We start from the raw sequence: 14,976 nt of genomic DNA, 5'->3' as shown, positions 1-14,976 counted from the left end.
CCAGCGCCATCTTGTGGTGGCGAATGTTATTGTGGCCCTCTACATCTCCCCCTTATCATTTTATTAATTAATAACAGTAAAGTATTGTCTAGGCTGGTCTAGGTCCCTGTAGTTCCGTCCATCCGCTGTGGCTCCTGTCTTAGGTCGTTCCTCTATGTCACAGCCTTATCCATCGAAGGGTAACCCTATCACCACCGGGCCCCGTGTCTTAGATTGGTCTGTGCATGAGGAAAGTTGCCCGTCTCTGGATACCACAGTGCTGTGTGACAGTAACTGATAATGACCTAGGGCGAACTCTAAAAAGAGGCCAGCCAGAAGGTGAGTTAGTGGGGAGATCGTGATCACCCTATCGCGTGCAATGAGGAAACCTCAGCGATGTAGAAGGGCTGATCAAAGAATCATTGAGTCTCTCTCATCCCAGTGCAATGGATCCACAGATCCATGGGGTGCAAGAGCAGAGAACTCAGATACCGACTAATTTTTGAAGATAGATAACCAAATTTTAGGGGAGGCCCCTTGTTCAAATGGCCAGAAGTGCTTGAGTGATAACGGCATTGTCATGTTTCTGTTGAGATCTGAGTTTGCAAACCAACCATAGCATGAACACTAATCCACAGCATAGGGCTGCACCAAACAGAGCCACTCCCGATAAGTAGTGGGCACCTCATCTGGTTCTCCTCAGCTGTTACCACCAAGGGCTGTAGTCAAGCCGCTCTTATAATAAAATTTAGAATTCCCAATTGTTAGCAACTACTCCAGAAAGTTCACCCACTGTGCTTGTCTAACAATAGATTGGGGGAGGATAACTCCAGACACTGCAGACACAATGTCTGCAGCAGTAATGGCTGCTACAATAGCAGCGAAAGTGTCAAGGTCTTTTCCAGGACAGTTCAGGATCAGTCATTTTTCTCTGGAACAACCAGCAGACAATGGAACCATTTCTGAGATCTGTACAACCAGGGCAGAGTTCCCCAGTCCACAGCAGCTTTACGCAGGTGGCATTCCTGTGAAGCTACAGTCTGTAAAATGACTAGTTAAGGCAGCAAGAGTCACCAGGGAATGAAGGGGGCAGCAACGGCTGGAGTCCAGTCTTCTCCAGCAAGCAGCAGTGCCCAGAGGGTCAGAGAGCGGGCCATAGTGGGACGGGACACACGCAGCGGTAACACTGACTGAAGCAACGCCAAAATCTCTGTGATGACAAAAGGTGAAGAGGAATCTTCTATCTTCCTCTCAGGGCAGAGGAATGACTCCAGGGACCCGAACCACGAAAGCTGAATCTTCATGCAACCAGGATCAGCAAGTCTCAGCAACCACTCAGGCAGCTGGCACACTCTTGTAGCATCCTGTAGAAAAAACACAAACATTCCCTCTTCCCCATATAAAATATCTAGACAGGATCATGTCAATATGTGGATCTTTCTATTTCACCTAGGCAGAAGTATGCCTAGTTGTAGGGTGCCATAAACTTTGGCATCCAAATTTTAAAATTGAAATAAAAGGAGCATTATTTAGCATACAGGAATAACTCCCCCTATTTATTTATTAAGATATAGTAAGAATATTATTTATTAAGGTAACTCCTCGAGGATTAAATTGAGGACACTGAGCACTTGTATTTATAAATTGACTTGTATACCAAATTATTGTCTCCAGCATTATTGTTTTGGATATATAAAGAATGAGATTTTTTTGTTCCTATGTAAGGACTATAATCTGTCTGGTATCATTGTCCTCCCTTGCTAAAGAGCCCAGGCAATCCAGTTTCAGTTCTTAAATGTCCTATAAAGGAACTGTACTTAGTGCTCTTAACCACTAAGCCATTTCTCTAGCACCTCACAAACTTTATTTACCTAAACATAAGCATTAATTAGAAATGTCAAATCCTGTAAATATCGTCCAATTTCAGTCTTACTAGAAATCCCTGAACTGGCAGGGTGAGGCTGGGAATAGAAAGCAAGCAAATGGAGTCTTCCTCTTTTCATATCAACTCCATTACCATTTTCAAAGAGGTGGGTCTATGGTTTTGTTTAGTTGTCTGAGCCAGAGCACTGAAAGGACAGTGAGTTGTCAGACAATTCACACTGAAATCATCACTCACTGATTTCATGTAGAAAACTTGCCTCTAATAAAGCATTAAGTAATTGAAATCAATTGTAAACCACAAGCCACACACTGGCTATCAGTATATGAATTGAAAGCTTGATTTAAAAATAGTGGCTAAAGCACGGAATTTAATAATCTGTGTTGAAGCAATAGAAACTCAAGAGAATAAACAAGTGATCCAATCATACATGTAGCCTTTTCATTAGATGAACCACCTATAAATACACTAAGCGCATTTCCTATGGGTTGCATGTACAAATATACAGGAAGTACAAAAGCATGCAAAGAGTAAAATTATCAATTTTGCCTGAAAAATTTGTATATGTAATAGGCCAAATATCAGTATTTTGTAATAACCAGTTAACTGTTGTTTGGAATAAGATATGTTTCATCAGGTTTCTTTTTAAAATACTTCCATAACTGTAGTTTACAATTCTGTATTAACACAGGTGAAGCTTTATCTCCAATGTGCATAACAAAGACCTAAGTCCTCTGGTAAGGTGAGGTACTTAGCCAATTAACATATCCTTAGAAGCTTGAAATTAGTTTCAAATATTCTTTTCTGGAGTAGTGCAACAGCTACTCCCCAAATATTAAAGCTCATTTTGAGAGCAAAGGTTTGTAGTAAAAATTTCCATATACATTGAAAGATTTAAAGTTATAACTTCTTATATTGAAGAAGCAACAAAATTACATAATATAAGGCTATTCACCATTCTTAATGATATCACTCTATGGGCTCTCTAAAATTATAAGCAGGCTCACGAAATGAAAACTCAAAATCAATCCTCTAAATCTATCTTGAAATGGCAGTTGGAGTAAGTAAACTGGCTGTAATGTTCTCACAAATTCCATAACCTCATCAATCCTTCGTGAATCTTGTAACAATCTCTACCTGTTTGATTTTACCTGTTTGATTTTTTCTCAATTACAAATAAGTTTGAGTTAGTCAATTTAACACTGGCAATCCTTAATCACAATCTTTAAGTTCTCTTTGTAACACCAGAGCACAGCCACAAGGTCACCTGAGTTCTGAGTACCTGACTAGGCAGCTGTCCTTGGGGCAGTGGAACTAGCATTAAAATACAGATAGCCTCAGGGAAAACCACGACTAGGGAGCAAAACTCAACCTCCAACAAACTAGTACAAAGTTTGACTGTCAATTCCTATATATGAATGCACGGTGGCATAGTCTCTAGTACCTCAACAAAGAGACATTGTCCTAAATTCTTTTAGAAGCCTGGTTTCTAGGATAAGAATTCCATAAAAATATTATCTCAATTTAGACCTGTTTCCCTGGGTTGGCTAATGCCACATGTTGTCTAGAAATTACTCCATCGAAATTACCAGCTTTATGTCAACTTTCTATTACCAATATTATACCTTTTCAACCATATCTAATAACTTGAAAGCCAATAGTCCATAACCAAGGCAAGTAGAGCATATTTACACATTTAAACCAATGAGAAACAAAATTGAAGTGGCTACACATATCTTTAATATTTAGACCAAACACCATTTTTACCTTTTTAGCTATGATTTTAAGAGAAGCACCTTGTCACTTGTTGAGTAAAATAATAAGTCAGGGATTTCTCTAAGAGAAACAGCTCTCAGCTCTTGTACCAAAGAAGCTGAGAAGCTGCTGGCGCCTTTAAGATCAGCTCGTGCAGACGCTTAGCCTCTGGGCAGCTTCTCCAGCTAACCTAGACTCCTGGCTGCAAGTGTAGGGCTCTAAAGGCCTGATTGAAACTGTTTTTTATTCATTTGTTCCCTTTTTGAAATGAGTTAAAACCAAATCAAGGTGTAAACGACCGGCAGATAAAGTTTTTACCATTTTTTTCTTTTGAACATGAAACATAAAACATTTAAACAACGAGAAACAAAAACCACAGACATACACTGACAGACATGGGGACATCCTGGTGCACCAGGGACAAACAATAGACAAAGAGGGAAAAAAACCAGATGGTGTTCACGGTGACTATCCACTCGAGTGGAGTCGATATGGACGATGGATTGTCTCAATTCCTGGACTAGTCCATCAACGTGTTGAAACCCAATTCCTATAAGATACTGAGATATATTATCTGAGCAGCATGACTGACATTCGCCAATGGTATGGAAGTGAAACACAGTCCTGAGTATTTTCACTCACAACCCAATTACATTAACTCCATCAAGCTGTGCATGGGCATTGAGATGTCCTTTTGTTTGATTCTCCTGAATAAATTTTCAGGCAGTCTGCTTCTATCAAATCTGATCAGTATGACTCTGTAAAGCTGTCGTGTCAGCGCACAGACGTCCCGAGAGCCGGTGCCAGAGCTTAAGCACACCTTTTACAGGCACAAAGACAAAATTTTTCTCCCAAAATGCTGTGTTCCTTTTATCTCCTCCCTTCTCACCCGGGGCGTTCTTTCCCCAACCTTTCGCCTCTGGTGGTGGTAAGACCGCAGAGGGGCCTGGTGCTTGAGATCGATCAGTTTCATTTCTTCGTTGCAACCTTTCACTTTGCTCTGTTTCTGACACGCCGCTGCCTTGCCCTTCCCCCAACACTCTCCGCTTTGCTGTTACAGCTGGGCAGTTCCCACGCGACCTCTGACATTGTCTGGCGGTAACTAGAAACCCAAAGGCTAATAGAAACAACCCTAGGGCAGCCAGAACAACCATCGAGGCTCCTGCCGCATCCGGCAGAGGAGTGAGTTGGAAGAGATCAAGGCTAAACATAGTCTCTCAGAGTCTTACCCGCATCCCAGTTTCTGGATTTCTTCTGTGAAATGGAGGCTCCCCTTGGCGCCAGCAATGATGAGGCTTTTGTCCCGAGTTCTCGGCACCAAATGTCCCACGCGTGACCTCGCCAGCAAGAAAACACGCGGGGACATACGAATCCTTGCGGCAGCCAAAACCTTTTATTAAATCTTAAAGAGAGCCCTGCACGCCTGCATGGTGTGTCTTTTATACACCCTAGCGTGGCGCATCCACACCTGATTGGTTGCTCACCCATGATCTCATAAGGCACGCCCCGGAGTGGGCAAAGACCTGGCACGAAGGGACTCTTGCACATGCTCACAGTTAACTTCCTGAAAGGAAGTCGGCTGGCGCGGCGGAGGCCAGCGCCATCTTGTAATGGTGGAGGCTATCCTGGCCTTCCACGTGGGGTGCAGTGGAAGCCAGAGCCATCTTGTGGTGGCGAATGTTATTGCGGCCCTCTACATCTGGGAACCTGAAGATAGGGGCACTCAAGGGGCATGTCCCCTGCAGTTCAGACACCGCCCAGAACTGAAGGGACCTGATGAAAAGCTCCATGCACCCAATTCCTGTGGGAGGGAGAGGTAAACCTTCAGAGGGGCAGACACGCCTAGGAAGCCAGAAGAGACTACACTCTGCCCACATTTCTGGCTCCAGAGGAAAACACCTAACAGGGGCCCGGGAAAAAGATGGCACAAGTCCTCCTAGTTGCTGCACTCACAAAGAGCTCAAAAGCAGACCCCCACAAGCAACTTCAGCCAAGGGAGCAGAGGTAAGATCAACTTTTCTGCTCCAAGTGACCTGCCTGTTGGACTCAGGACACAGGCCCACAGTAACAGCTGAAGATCAGGAAACAGGAAAGACTACACACCCAAAAGCAGAACACTCTGTACCCATAACTGGCTGAAAAAAGGTCTACAGCACTCTTGACAAACAGGACCATAAGACGGTCTAACCAGTGTCAGAAATGGCAGAACAAGGTAACACCAGAGACAACCTGATGGCAAGAGGCAAGCGCAGGAACCCAAGCAACAGAAATCAAGACTACATGGCATCATCAGAGTCCAATTCCCCCACCAAAGCAAACACTGAATATCCAAACACACCAGAAAGGCAAGATCTAGATTTAAAATCACATTTCAACATGATGATGGAGGACTTCAAGAAAGAGATAAAGAACTCCCTTAGAGAAATGCAGGAAAACATAAATGAACAAGTAGAAGTTTATAGAGAGAAATCACAAAAATCCCTGAAAGAATTCCAAGAAAACACAAACAGGTGAATGAATTAAAAATGGAAATAGAAGCAATCAAGAAAGAACACATGGAAACAACCCTGGATATAGAAAACCAAAAGAAGAAACAAGGAGCTGTAGATACAAGCTTCACCAACAGAATACAAGAGATGGAAGAGAGAATCTCAGGAGCAGAAGATTCCATAGAAATCCTCAACACAATGGTCAAAGAGAATGTAAAACGGAAAAAACTACTGGTCCAAAACATACAGGAAATCCAGGACTCAATGAGAAGATCAAACCTAAGGATAATACGTATAGAAGAGAGTGAAGCCTCCCAGCTCAAAGGACCAGTAAATATCTTCAACAAAATCATAGAAGAAAACTTCCCTAACCTAAAGAAAGTAATGCCCATAAACATACAAGAACCCTACAGAACACCAATATATTGGACCAGAAATGAAACTCCTCCCGTCACATAATAGTCAAAACACCAAGTGCACAAAAAAAAAAAAAAGAATATTAAAAGCAGTAAGAGAAAAAGGTCAAGTAACATGTAAAGGCAGACCTATCAGAATCACACCAGACTTCTCATCAGAGACTATGAGAGCCAGAATATCGTGGACAGATGACATACAGACCCTAAGAGAACACAAATGCCAGCCCAGGTTACTGTATCCAGCAAAACTTTTAGATTGAGAAACCAAGATATTCCATGACAAAACCAAATTTACACAAAATCTCTCTACAAATCCAGCCCTACAAAGGATAATAAATGGTAAAGCCCAACATAAGGAGGCAAGCTACACCCTAGAAAAAGCAAGAAATTAATCATCTTGGCAACAAAACAAAGAGAAGAAAAGCACACAAACATAATATCACATCCAAATATGAATATAAAAGGAAGTAACAATCACTATTACTTAATATCTCTCAACATTAATGCACTCAACAATAAAAAGGCATACATTAACAAACTGTATACGCAATGAGGACCTTGCATTCTGCTGCCTACAAGAAACATACCTCAGAGACAAAGACAGACAGTACTTCAGAGTGAAAGGCTGGAAAACAACTTTCCAAGCAAATGGTCTGAAGAATCAAGCTGGAGTAGCCATTCTAATATCAAATAAAATCGATTTTCAACTAAAAGTCATCAAAAAAGATGAGGAAGGGCACTTCATATTCATCAAAGGAAAAATCCACCAAGATGAACTCTCAATCTTAAATATCTATGCTCCAAATACAAGAGCACCTACATACATAATAGAAACCATACTAAAGCTTAAAGCACACATTGCACCTCACACAGTTATAGTAGGAGATCTCAACACTGCACTCTCATCAATGGACAGATCATGGAAACAGAAATTAAATGGAGACATAGACTGCCTAAGAGAAGTCATGATCCAAATGGACCTAACAGATATTTATAGAACATTCTATCCTAAAACAAAAGGATATACATTCTTCTTATCACCTCATGGTACATTCTCCAAAATTGACCATATAATTGGTCATAAAACAGACCTCAATAGATACAGAAAGATAGAAATAGTCCCATGCGTCCTATCAGACCACCACGGGCTAAAGCTGGTCTTCAACAACAATATGGGAAGAACGCCCACATATACATGGAAGTTGAACAATGCTCTACTCAATGATAACCTGGTCAAGGAAGAAATAAAGAAAGAAATTAAAGACTTCTTAGAATTTAATGAAAATGAAGGTACAACATACCCAAACTTATGGGACACAATGAAAGCTATGCTAAGAGGAAACCTCAAAGCTCTGAGTGCCTGCAGAAAGAAACAGGAGAGAGCATATGTCACCAGCTTGACAGCACACCTAAAAGCTCTAGAACAAAAAGAAGCAAATACACCAAGTAGGAGTAGAAGGCAGGAAATAATCAAACTCAGAGCTGAATTCTACCAAGTAGAAACAAAAAGGACCATACAAAAACCAACAGAACCAAAAGTTGGTACATTGAGAAAATCAACAAGATAGATAAACCCTAAGCCAGACTAATGAGAGGACACAGAGAGTGTGTCCAAATTAACAAAATCAGAAATGAAAAGGGAGACATTTCAGAGGAAATTCAAAAAATCATCAGATCCTACTTCAAAAGCCTATATTCAACAAAACTTCAAAAGCTGCAGGAAATGGACAATTTCCTAGACTGATACCAGGTACCAAAGTTAAATCAGGAACTGATAAATCACTTAAACAACCCCATAACTCCTAAAGAAATAGAAGCAGTCATTAAAGGTCTCCTAACCAAATAGAGCCCATAGTCATAAGGGAAATGCAAATCAAAACAACCCTGAGATTCCACCTCACACCAGTGAGAATGGCTAAGATCAAAAACTCAAGTGACAGCAAATGCTGCTGTGGGTGTAGAGAAAGAGGAACACTCCTCCATTGTTGGTGGGATTGCAGACTGGTACAACCATTCTCGAAATCAGTCTGGAGGTTCCTCAGAAAATTGGACATTGAACTACCTGAGGACCCAGCTATAACTCTCTTGGGCATATACCCAAAAGATGCCCCAACATAAAACAAAGACTCATGCTCCACTATGTTTATAGCAGCCTTATTTATAATAGCCAGAAGCTGGAAAGAACCCAGATGCCCTTCAACAGAGGAATGGATACAGGAAATGTGGTACATCTACACAATGGAATATTATTCAGCTATCAAAAACAATGACTTTATGAAATTCGTAGGCAAATGGATGGAACAGGAAAATATCATCCTGAGTGAGGTAACCCAATCACAGAAAAATACACATGGTATCTACTCATTGATAACTGGATATTAGCCCAAATGCTTGAATTACCCTAAGTGCACAGAACACATGAAACTCTAGAAGGATGACCAAAATGCGAATATTTCACTCCTTCTTTAAAGGGGAACAAAAATACCCTTGGGACAGAATAGGGAGGCAAAGTTTAGAACAGAGACATAAGGAACACCCATTCAGAGCCTGCCCCACATGTGGCCCATACATATACAGCAACCAAATTAGATAAGGTGGATGAAGCAAAGAAGCGCAGGCGAAGACGAACCGGATGTAGATCTCTCCTGAGAGACACAACCAGAATATAGCAAATATACAGGCAAATACCATTATTAAACCACTGAACTGAGAACGGGACCCCTGTTGAAGGAATCTTAGACGGGACTGAAAGAGCTTGAAGGTACTTGAGACCCCATATGAACAACAAAGACAACCAACCAGAGCTTCCAGGGACTAAGCCACTACCCAAAGACTACATGGACTGACCCTGGGCTCCAACCTCATAGGTATCAATGAATAGCCTAATAAGCGCACCAGTGGAAGGGGAAGCCCTTGGTCCTGCCAAAACTGAACCCCCAGTGAACATGATTGTTTTGGGGAGGGCAATAATTGGGGGAGCATGTGGAGGGCAACACCCACAGAGAAGGGGAGGGGGAGAGGTTAGGGGGATGACGGCCCAGAACCCGGGAAGGGGAATAACAATCGAAAAATAAATAAGAAATACTCAAGTCGATAAAGATAAAAAAATTAATCTTCCTCAAATAGTTCAACAAAACATTAACAGAAATAACATCACCCAATTCATTTTATGAGACGTTAGTTATTCAGATACCAAACCACAAAATGTTGCTATAGAGTATTATGGAACCTTATGAATACAAATGCAAAAATACTTATAAAATACTTCCCAGGACACATGAAAATGATCACCGAACATGATTAACCAGGTCTTGTTTCACAGATGAAGAGATAGTTCAATATACAAAAATCAATAAATATAATCCACTATATTAAAAAAAGCTGAAAAAAATCCATGATCATCTCAATACATGCAGAAAGGCCCTCTGACAAAATGGAACACACCCCTTGTCCACAAACATCCTGTAGAGATAAAAGATTCGAGGGATATAACTGAACATAGTAAAGGCAGCTTACAGCACGCCTAGAACCAAGATCAAATTAAATGGAAAGGAACTCAAACAATTCCAGTAAAATCATGAACAAGACAAGGATATCCACATTCGGCACAGCTATTCCACATAGTATTTGAAGTCTTAGCTAGAGCAATGTGACAGCTGAAGGAGTTCAAAAAGATACAAATTGGATGGCTAGGGAAGAAGTAAAGATACCCTTGAAGAAGGTATTAGAATGTGAAAAGATCTCCCATGTTCATGAATCAGGAGGATTAAGATGGTGAAATTGGCCATCCTACCAAAAGATATATCCATACTCAATGCATTCTTTATCAAAATATCATCATGCATGTTACAGGGCAGAGTAATAAAGTGACATGCTGGCACAAATGCCCTTTTCTTTCAAATTGCATGCACTACTATATCCATTATCCTTACCATCCTTATCTTGTCCATAATTCCCCTGGGCATGGAATTTTAACTACTATAAGTCACAACAACTGAAAGACCCCTGGAGTGGGGAGACCCTCACTCAAGTCTCGGGATGACGCGACCCCCCCAAGAACTCACACAAGACTGTCCTTGCTGTAATCACATGAAGTTTATCAATAGGAACCAGTGCACTGGGATTGAGACTCGTATCCCACGCAGGGGCACAGGAGTTGGACCCTGAAGCTCAGAAGCTTAGGGTTTATATAGGCAGAGGTTGGGGGGGGCGGGGCTTCCTAGTGCGGGCCATGACACTATCAGCTTATTGTGCAAGCAGGAAGCAGATCTGCAGGGAGGTCAGGCTTAATCTCCTGGGAACAGTCCTTGGTTCCTGTTCTCTAGGGTGGATGTTTATCTGAGTTGAAGAAACATCTGGTCAAACTCCAACCTTGGTTTCCTGGAACATTACCTGTAGGACACAATGAGGGCTTAAGCAAACATCATAAGATCAGGGGCAGGGGTCTGGGCTCATTACTCACTTGAACATGTCCGGTGAATGTCTTTCTCAGGAATTTGCCGTGCTTGCCATTGTGTATCCTCCCTATCTTCAATGGCCTGCTGGTCCCTGGAATATCTCCTTCTTTCCCCAGCCCATCTGAAGCCCTGGGGCCTAGGGATAATGAGTCAACCTGCCCTCCTGCATTTTTAACTGTTTGTGCTCATGAGTCAGACTCTGCTGCTATAAGTTTTAAACTACTCTAAAATCCCCTCTCTGAGATCACATATCTAGGGGCCTTATCTTAAGCCCTTTTATCTAGTTTCTGGGAAAGCAGGCTCAACAAATGTGACCTTTAACCTACTTACAGGTAGAGAGCAGGGTCTGAAATTTGAGGTATTTAGGGCTTCTTAGGGGTGAGATAGCATTTTTAAACTTCTGACTGTTTGGCTGTATTTTTTTTTTATTCTTTCACAGCATTTTATTTTTCCTGGCTATTGAAATTCTGTTGTGCTATCACTATATTTTCACTTACATGACCTGGGGCTTAAGCTGATGTTTTCATTGATGTTATGGTTATCCAACTATTTACAGGAAAATATTCATTCAAAGTATTTGCATTATCTATTTTCTTTATTATTGTGACCATGATAAATCTGGTGGAGTTTAACTTCATCCTTGCTTTCCAACTGCCCTGTTCTACTGTTTGTTGTTTCTGAGTGATCTTTGTCCCTGGTGCTCCCTAGAGTTGGCACAGCTCCCCTCTCATCATTCTCTGTCCCACCCCTTTTTATCCACATTTTCATCTCAGTGGTCCTTTTCATATTTCATGTATGTTTTGACACATGCATTGGAAGGGAGCCAAACTTTTTGACTCATTTTTAGTATTGGAATCCTGGGTGTTGGCTGTATTTTGCTGTGAGTTTGTAGCCCAGGAGGCTTGTATTCCAATCTAAGAAGTTAGGCTGCCTACCTATTATCTGAGGGTTTCAGAATTCACTATCAGATATCAGAGTGCAGTGTCTTCCCAGAACAGTTTCAGTCTAGGTTGTCAGAAAGCATGTAGGGAGGTTGTGCAAGCAGTTCCAGGGAAGCCTAACATCTGGAGCCCTGTGGCAGGAAGCCTAAGACTGAGAGGGAGGGAACAAAGTCCCTAGTACTGGCAGGAGCAGGACCTTGACAGCAACAGGAAAAACAGGGAGGAGTCTACAGGAGTAATTATGGAGGAGAAAGTTTTTGACCATAAAGTATTTAGGAGAACCACGTGACCAAAGCAATGGTTTGGTGGGCGGATCTAGGAGATTAACTCAAGAGATCAGGCCAGAGTGACAGGAACATCTACCAATTCTCTTGCTAATTTCCGGTTTGTATGTCCTAGTTCTCTCTGGACCCAGAAAAGTCTCCTCAGATGCATTTCCTTGGTTGTGGGCTTGGTAGTGTCAGCAGTCTGCAGAATTGCAGCAGGAACCTCGGCGTCGAGTCCCTGGAACCTCCCAGGTCAGAGGAGCTGCCAAGCTGGGACATGGGAGGGAGCAAGTAGGGGGTTGTTTTCCGCAGCTACTCTTAAGCAAGCCACTCTCACCACTCTGTTGTGGGTAACTTAAGTTGTTGGGAAGATTGAGAGGAGCAAAGCAGGGGTTTGTTATCCACAGCTGCTCTTAAGCATGCCGCTCTCACCACTCTGTTGTGGGTATCTTAGGTTGTTGGGAAGATTCAGAGGAGCAGAGCAGGGGGATGTTTTCCCCAGCTGCTCTTAAGCACGCTGCTCTCACTATTCCGTTTTGGGTATCTTCCATTGTTGGGAAGATTGAGAGGAGCAGAGCAGTGGGGTGTTTTCCAAAGCTGCTCTTAAGCACGCTGCTCTCACCATTTTGTTGTGGGTATCTTACATTGTTGGGAAGATTGAGATTCTGTGAACTGGGATTTATCGTGACTCTTTTTTTCTTTTATCCTGCATTTACCAGAATACTCAGTCATAACATCACTCATAAAAAAGCAGTTTCATTATCTCCTATTTCCTAATGTGTCAGTGACAAAGATCATGGAAAGTAAATTCATTCTTGCTTTCTCACTGCCTTGCTTTACTAATTGCTTATTCAGGAGAATGAATACCTTTGGCCCTGGTTAATAGGCATCCCCAGAGAGCTTTGTATATAGTATTATATGATGAACCAGTGTAGATTTACTGAACCAGAAAACACACTTAATCGAGCACTACTGTTTATGGGTATAAACACTAATATTTACTAAGCAGACTTTTTTTTTCTTTTTTTTTTTATTAACTTGAGTATTTCTTATATACATTTCGAGTGTTATTCCCTTTCCCGGTTTCCGGGCAAACATCCCCCTCCCCCCTCCCCTTCCTTATGGGTGTTCCCCTCCCAACCCTCCCCCCATTGCCGCCCTCCCCCCATAGACTAGTTCACTGGGGGTTCAGTCTTAGCAGGACCCAGGGCTTCCCCTTCCACTGGTGCTCTTACTAGGATATTCATTGCTACCTATGGGGTCAGAGTCCAGGGTCAGTCCATGTATAGTCTTTAGGTAGTGGCTTAGTCCCTGGAAGCTCTGGTTGCTTGGCATTGTTGTACTTTTGGGGTCTCGAGCCCCTTCAAGCTCTTCCAGTTCTTTCTCTGATTCCTTCAATAGGGGACCTATTCTCAGTTCAGTGGTTTGCTGCTGGCATTCGCCTCTATATTTGCTGTATTCTGGCTGTGTCTCTCAGGAGCGATCTACATCCGGCTACTGTCGGTCTGCACTTCTTTGCTTCATCCATCTTGTCTAATTGGGTGGCTGCATATGTATGGGCCACATGTGGGGCAGGCTCTGAATGGGTGTTCCTTCAGTCTCTGTTTTAATCTTTGCCTCTCCCTTCCCTGCCAAGGGTATTCTTTTTCCTCATTTAAAGAAGGAGTGAAGCATTCACATTTTGATCATCCGTCTTGAGTTTCGTTTGTTCTAGGGATCTAGGGTAATTCAAGCATTTGGGCTAATAGCCACTTATCAATGAGTGCATACCATGTATGTCTTTCTGTGATTGGGTTAGCTCACTCAGGATGATATTTTCCAGTTCCAACCATTTGCCTACGAATTTCATAAACTCGTTGTTTTTGATAGCTGAGTAATATTCCATTGTGTAGATGTACCACATTTTCTGTATCCATTCCTCTGTTGAAGGTCATCTGGGTTCTTTCCAGCTTCTGGCTATTATAAATAAGGCTGCGATGAACATAGTGGAGCACGTGTCTCTTTTATATGTTGAGGCATCTTTTGGGTATATGCCCAAGAGAGGTATAGCTGGATCCTCAGGCAGTTCAATGTCCAATTTTCTGAGGAACCTCCAGACTGATTTCCAGAATGGTTTTACCAGTCTGCAATCCCACCAACAATGGAGGAGTGTTCCTCTTTCTCCACATCCTCGCCAGCATCTGCTGTCACCTGAGTTTTTGATCTTAGCCAATCGCACTGGTGTGAGGTGAAATCTCAGGATTGTTTTGATTTGCATTTCCCTTGTGACTAAAGATGTTGAACATTTCTTTAGGTGTTTCTCCGCCATTCGGCATTCCTCAGCTGTGAATTCTTTGTTTAGCTCTGAACCCCATTTTTAAATAGGGTTATTTGTTTCCCTGCGGTCTAACTACTTGAGTTCTTTGTATATTTTGGAAATAAGGCCTCTATCTGTTGTAGGATTGGTAAAGATCTTTTCCCACTCTGTTGGTTGCCGTTTTGTCCTAACCACAGTGTCCTTTGCCTTACAGAAGCTTTGCAGTTTTATGAGATCCCATTTGTCGATTCTTGATCTTAGAGCATAAGCCATTGGTGTTTTGTTCAGGAAATTTTTTCCAGTGCCCATGTGTTCCAGATGCTTCCCTAGTTTTTCTTCTATTAGTTTGAGTGTGTCTGGTTTGATGTGGAGGTCCTTGATCCACTTGGACTTAAGCTTTGTACAGGGTGATAAGGATGGATCGATCTGCATTCTTCTACATGTTGCCCTCCAGTTGAACCAGCACCATTTGCTGAAAATGCTATCTTTTTTCCA

This window comes from Rattus norvegicus, chromosome 1, assembly GCF_036323735.1.
Source record: "Rattus norvegicus strain BN/NHsdMcwi chromosome 1, GRCr8, whole genome shotgun sequence".
NCBI lineage: Eukaryota > Metazoa > Chordata > Mammalia > Rodentia > Muridae > Rattus > Rattus norvegicus.
The sequence above is the reverse complement of the archived record's forward strand: the minus strand, read 5'-3'. Positions refer to the sequence as shown.